Genomic DNA, 6,693 nt, shown 5'->3' with positions numbered 1-6,693 from the left:
CTCTCTGGGTAACCGGGAAAAGGCAATAACATAATTTTATTATTTGTGTATGATATTATGACATACTGCTGCAGAACTAGTTAGAGTAGGTAATATTATCCAGATTCTGGAATATATTCATAACATGTATAAGTCATAATATTCTAAAATATATTGTGTCATTAAATCATTATATTTCGGTTTTCGTAACAAAATACAGTATTGAAATTTGCAAGGTTTTATGATTCTGATGATAAACATTGTGTTAATCACACGGTAACCAGAGTAACATAATATTATCGTTTTATCAAAAGAAGAACCATGATTTTGGCCCCAGCGGAGAGAAAATGTTATGGATTACGCAGCTATTATACACATATATTATATTATGTCAACACGACTAGTTTTATTTGATCAAATACCGGTAATAAATTGCCATATAATGTAGGATCACGTAACACTGAGTAAATATAGGACGATCCTCCTAGGAAATAGATTAATAATTATTATTTCCAATCGACAGCGTGAAACATCGATGAGATGAGTGTTATTTTATTGAAAATCACACAGCAGATTTCTGAGTACTGCTTACTGTGAGCATGAATATGTATTCCACGAAGATCACTCGGTCGGTACACGTGTCACATACTACGGCTTGCTCAAAATTACAACGGATATATCGAATGGTTAGTAGTAAATTTTAGTAACATTAGCATATTATTAAGTCCTATTAAGTATTAACAAACTTTTAAACGTAATCGGTTTTCAATTAGGTACTTATAGATGTTATTACATCGGCTATATCATAAAATAATTACCGACTGTTATAAAAATGTATTTTTTTTTTTAAATATAAAGTTTTTTTTTTCCAATGACGGTAGAATAAATTTTTTATAAAACATTAAAAACATCCAATCATTAAGTCATATATATTTCCAAAATAAAATGTTTAGTTTGACTTGTCTTATTTTTAAAGAGGGCAAAGTTCATTTTTGCACAATCTGTGCACCTGAGTTTGCATTAAAGTTTTACCTAAGACAATAAATATAATGCAATTTTTATTATAAACTTCACTTTTATTAAAATAATTACTTGATATTATCATAGACTTAAGGAAAATGTATAAAAAGATGTTTATAAATAATTACAGTTCACCATTAGTTTATAAATGTATTAAGCTATTACAACATAAAAAAGACATCAAATAACCATGATACATTACACTGAAAATAAATTACAAAGGAGAAATATCATTTTTAAATTGCAAATTAACATTCTTATAATGCGATGTATTAATTATGTCTATAATATTTTTTATTTTTTTTTTATTTAGTTAAGCCGCGGCAAAATAGGCCATTAGGTGTAGGGAGGGTACTGTAGGGTTTTTAAGTTGGGTAGGTTTTTGGTACACGTGTGTGTGTGTGTTTTTGGCAGAATTTCATGTTGGCACCCGTAGGTTTCTGCCATGCCCGTGTGGTTGGGAGGGGGCGATTTTTCTTTCCAGACAGCATGAACTGCCCGGAAAGCGATGCCGCCAATGACCGGGATTCGAACCGGTGATGGTGCGCGTTGCAATCGAAACCTTAATCCACCCTGCCACTACACCCCCTATAATATTTCTGTTCACTCTGCAAAACTATTTGACTATATTGGTTCTCTTCAAAAATATTTAATTACATCTACCTACTAATGTGAAGGGTTTACCGGTGAGACAATGAGGCAGTGATTAACTTACTTTAGGTAAACAGTTTTTAAAATAGTAATTAATAACTGTACTAATTACTTTATATTGATCATCGAAAATATAAATGACTAATATTTAAATAATATTATAGCTACTCTTATTATCTTGAAAATGAAATCATTGAAATGTATACTAAATATTATTATATTTTATGAATAAACGATAGGACCGCGCCACTGGTGTTGATCGAGGTTTTCGGTTGTAGACAGCCAATAAATGTTTTTTGTTTTTTTTTATAATATTATTTTTACTAACAATACGGTTGACCGGCGCGGTACATAGGCAATCTCAGTACTTTAGTTTTAAAAATACATCACGTAATACTCTCACGTTGAGGGTAGATATTTTTTGATTTTGAAGAAAAGAACGTACCAACCATAATATTATAGTCATTGCTGTCATAATGTCTTATTGTTTAATATATCTTGCGAAGTCTAATTCTTGAATTTTAAATAATGACCCACATAAGATCCACTGAAAATAGGATTTACACACAGTTGATATTATATATTATAATTCTTATTAGTTCAGTCGAGCTATAATTACTAAACAGATCCAGTTTAACAACTTGAATGTACATCTGTAGTTGGAAACGCCATTTCGATGTTATACGAGTTGTAACACTATAATGAACTATATGGTCTATATATGTAACGCTACTACAAAGGATTAGTTATTTTAATATAGTTTTTTATTTACGGAGGAGGGGGGGAAGGGAGTCATAAATTTATAGATTGAAGTCTAGCTAGTAAAATATTGCCGGAACTGCTGCCGTAGGGTACTGTAGCTAGATAATGCATAATATAATAATGAAATATTATTGTTTTCCGACAAAATATCGGTTGTAACGTGTGTGAGTGGTGCTAGTATTGTTCGGTGTTTATCTTTCAACCAAACATAACTTTAAAATATATATATATATATATATATATAATAAACAAAAATTTGTTCATTTTATATTATTATCGGGCTAGTGTTAAACGTCGCCATATTACTGGTTGGTAGACGATGTTATATCATTATGTAAGCACATAATTTTCTTTATCCACTTCAAATAAGGGTTGCTATTGTCCGCGTCCCATAAACTGTTCGGGACTGATACGATTCCAAAACTCTCTTTGAGTCACTCAGTCCCGTTATCGCAATGTCTGCTGTCCCGTGTATATTAGTTGTACAATATATACATCACTGTAATGTACAGTTTAATAAAAATATAACATATGCGATACGACGAGTATATGCGGGCCCGCGAGTGCATAACAAATTGTGTGCGGGTCCAAAAACTTCATCGTCGACCGCAATCTCGATAGTTGATGTCGAGATCTATAAGCTACGCATTCCTGCCCATGTTAAACGAGAACTCGTGAAAAAAAGTAAACCGAATTTTTCTTTTTTAAATAGGTAAATGTAAACACGGCATTTATGTTGTACACGAAAAAGACATCTTATGCTTATTCTTTTTCTAATTCAATACTTAGGCCATATTATAATATAGTCTTATCCAAATAACACAATTTATTACAATAATATAATTAAGTCAAGGACATAAAAAAAAAAAAAAAACCATAATTTTATGTTTCAGCTGTAATATTGTTATTAAGAAAACTTTTTCCCGAACATATTTTAGTGGCTGACTAGAGACGTTTAGTGGTTTTAACGATGGATTATAATATTTTTACTTACATAGTATACGCGGTCACTACAACTCTGGTAAACATCAGTCACATGGTAAGAATTTTCTCTTTATTACAGATAAACAAATTGTACTTGGAAAATTTAATACAACTCATATTTCTTATTGGTTTATTTTCGAGTTATAATTTTTATGAACTTTTATTGAGTCTATATAGAGAGTGATTCATTATACACAATAACTCACATGTTTTTCTTTAAAAATATTTATTTTTTAAATTCCTAAATAATTTTTTATTTATGAATTTTTCTGTATTCCAGTGATTTTGATGTAACTAATTCAAAATTTGAAAGGTTTTTAGTATCTTAGTTATTACAGTAATATTTCAAATTTATAAATATTCAAAATTGATTATATATTATTCGTATTGTGAAATAGGTTGAGGATGTATTACACAAATTTCATAATATAAAAGTAGTACTGAGTTATAAAAAAATACCGACTTCAACATTATGATTATAACGGGAAAAGTTGTCGTATTCCAATTCCATTGGGAGTAGTATTATTATTATTTTATTTCGATGTCATTATGTGCGCTAGTTCAACAGTGAAGGAATTTAAATTTGGTTTGTCATCGAGTGACAATTTAAATAAGACTTGACACCAAAAAACATTATAATATTATCTCCTAGTTATGCATTAAAAAGTTAAATTATTTTTAACTCAATAAACCATAAGCTTGTAATGCGGAAAATATTTCTCTGCGTCATAAACTCATAATCAACTGCGTTGGCGACGTCGATGAGAAAAAGTATGCTTTGGTTTATATTTTGTAAACAGTTTAAAATTTAAAAAAAACAACATAATAGTGATGCAAAATGTCGATCACAGTTATCACAACTGTCACATACTCAATAATTAATCATAGTATCCTCTATTACAAGTAAATAAAATATTATATGGTACTATAATGCGGTTTATGCTGAAATAGTATGCTTAAGACGTATAATTTATATTTATATAATGTTATAAATATATATAATTTTACATACTTTTTATAATATTTGTAAATCAAATTGAATGAAAGGTTTGGCACCTTTAGGTAATATTATAATATTATAATAATTAATAACCAATTTTATCTAAAACCAGAATAGACCAAAATGGGAACGTTAATCATTTGTTTACTTTTGTTTAAATATGTTATCGATTTCCATTGAAACATGTAACTCCCCCCCCCCAGGAAGTGGGAGGGCTCACGTAATAATGGCTTCTGATTGGTCGATAATTGTGGAAAGCCAAAAGAAGCAGCAGTGCAGAGTGGATTGTTGGAGTTCTAAATGAACACAATAGACGTTATAATAAAGTAATTGATAAATAAATATCCATTTATTGCGATGAAAAGCGTCGGACAAATGTACAATATTATGAAGAAATTCGACAGTACAATATTATCGTTGATTCGAATTGAAATTTGCGATTCAGTGCTCAACGGATTACGCATATGGAAATGGTCCCAGAACGGTTTACATTTGCCTTAATATTTTTTTTTACCATTTCCATCTATTCTTCTGTTCACTACAATATTTTATTTTTCTGTCATGCTTTTCAGAATATCACGCGCAAATAGTAGTACTGATACCACACAGGTGTTATAATCGCGTAACGACGAATAGGTACCGATAAAAGTAATATTATGTTATATTATAATGTGCTATCATAGATGGTGGTGAATATGATTCGAGTGTGTTATAGTTGTGTTACGGTCATAAATTCGGCTGACACATGAAATAATGACATTTTTTCAGTTCACAGTTAATGAGCTGGCATCGACCGTTCGATCACAGACATCGACGGTATATTGCAGAAAAAAAAATGGTGCTAAAACTTGTTTTGTCAATAATAGCACGATATAAAACAATGTGTAATACATGTGACAAAATTGATTTTGTTTCGACTGAACATACTGCACGTGCAAGAATAGACAAGTTGCGGAAGTATATATTGAGAAATCTTATTGAAACACACAGCCAATATGCAGTAACAAAGTTATGTTAGGAATTTTACTTCAATCGAGTTTTTTGATAACGTAATTGCCTAATATCGGTACACGCAGCCAATTGTCGTGGTTTATTTTCGTGGATTTACGAGTATATTGTTATTGTACATTTGGATATAACAAGGAAATTAATGTAAACGTGATGAAAAAATAAAGAATAAAAGAACATTATAATATTAACGGTTTTGTAAAATAAATACTTCCCAAATGGTTAATTCGTTTTTTTTTACTCTGTAAATAAATTGTCACCGTGAAAAAAATAAACCATATACAAAAAGTTTTCAATTTACAGGAAACCATTGCGATAACGTATCGGGTGGTGGATTCGATTACAAAACTTTTGTAAGAATATTTCCGAGCGCCGCGCCGTGTCGTCGCTTTCCCGGCTATAATATTATATACAACACAGTAACAACAATAATAATATTATTATGTTATACGTCGGTAACGGTATATGAACTTGTAGAGCGGACGCGAACGACGAGGCATTATATTATTATTTTTTCATCCGCTTCTTAACCCCCTCTCCCAACCCTATCGACCGGCAAAAACATATACACTGTATACAGAGTGAATCACCGAACGTTCACACTCTCGTTTGTATTTATTTAAACGAATGTTTTCAAGTTCTGTATTTTAGAAATTGTATGTATACAGGGTGATTCTTTTATCATGAACCACTCATTATCAAAAATTATATTTTCAAATATTTTTTATCCTTATAATTTTTTAAGATTTTTAATTTTTTGAATGACAACCTAGAGTTTTAATTTCATATTCCAAAGCAGAATATATTTCTAAGTATTTTGATACGTAAAAATCGAATTTTGGACGAGTAGTTTATGAGTTATAAGTATTTAAAGTTTAGAGAAGTAGAGTAGTGGATAAAACATTTTGAGGGATAACCCCATACCACTCCACTCTTCCAATCTAAAATTTAAATACTTATAACTAATAAACTACTCGTCCAAAATCCGATTTTACGTATCAAAATACTTAGAAAAAATTCTGCTTTGGAATATGAAATTAAAACTCTAGGTCGTCATTCAAAAAAAATAAAAAACTTAAAAAATTATAAGGATAAAAAATATTAAAAACATAATTTTTTAATAAAAACGTTGTTTCTTTAACAACATGAAACTTTGTATAAAAATATTTTCAAAAACGTTGATACTTTTTGAAATAATGAGTGGTTCATAATAAAAAAATCACTCTGTTTATAATTACTTTATTTTAAAATATATAATGTATTTTTATATTTAATTTAAGGTATGTTGA

This window comes from Diuraphis noxia, unplaced genomic scaffold, assembly GCF_037042655.1.
Source record: "Diuraphis noxia isolate RWA-SAM2 unplaced genomic scaffold, SU_Dnox_SAM2 contig0005, whole genome shotgun sequence".
Classification (NCBI taxonomy): Eukaryota; Metazoa; Arthropoda; class Insecta; order Hemiptera; family Aphididae; genus Diuraphis; species Diuraphis noxia.
The sequence above is the reverse complement of the archived record's forward strand: the minus strand, read 5'-3'. Positions refer to the sequence as shown.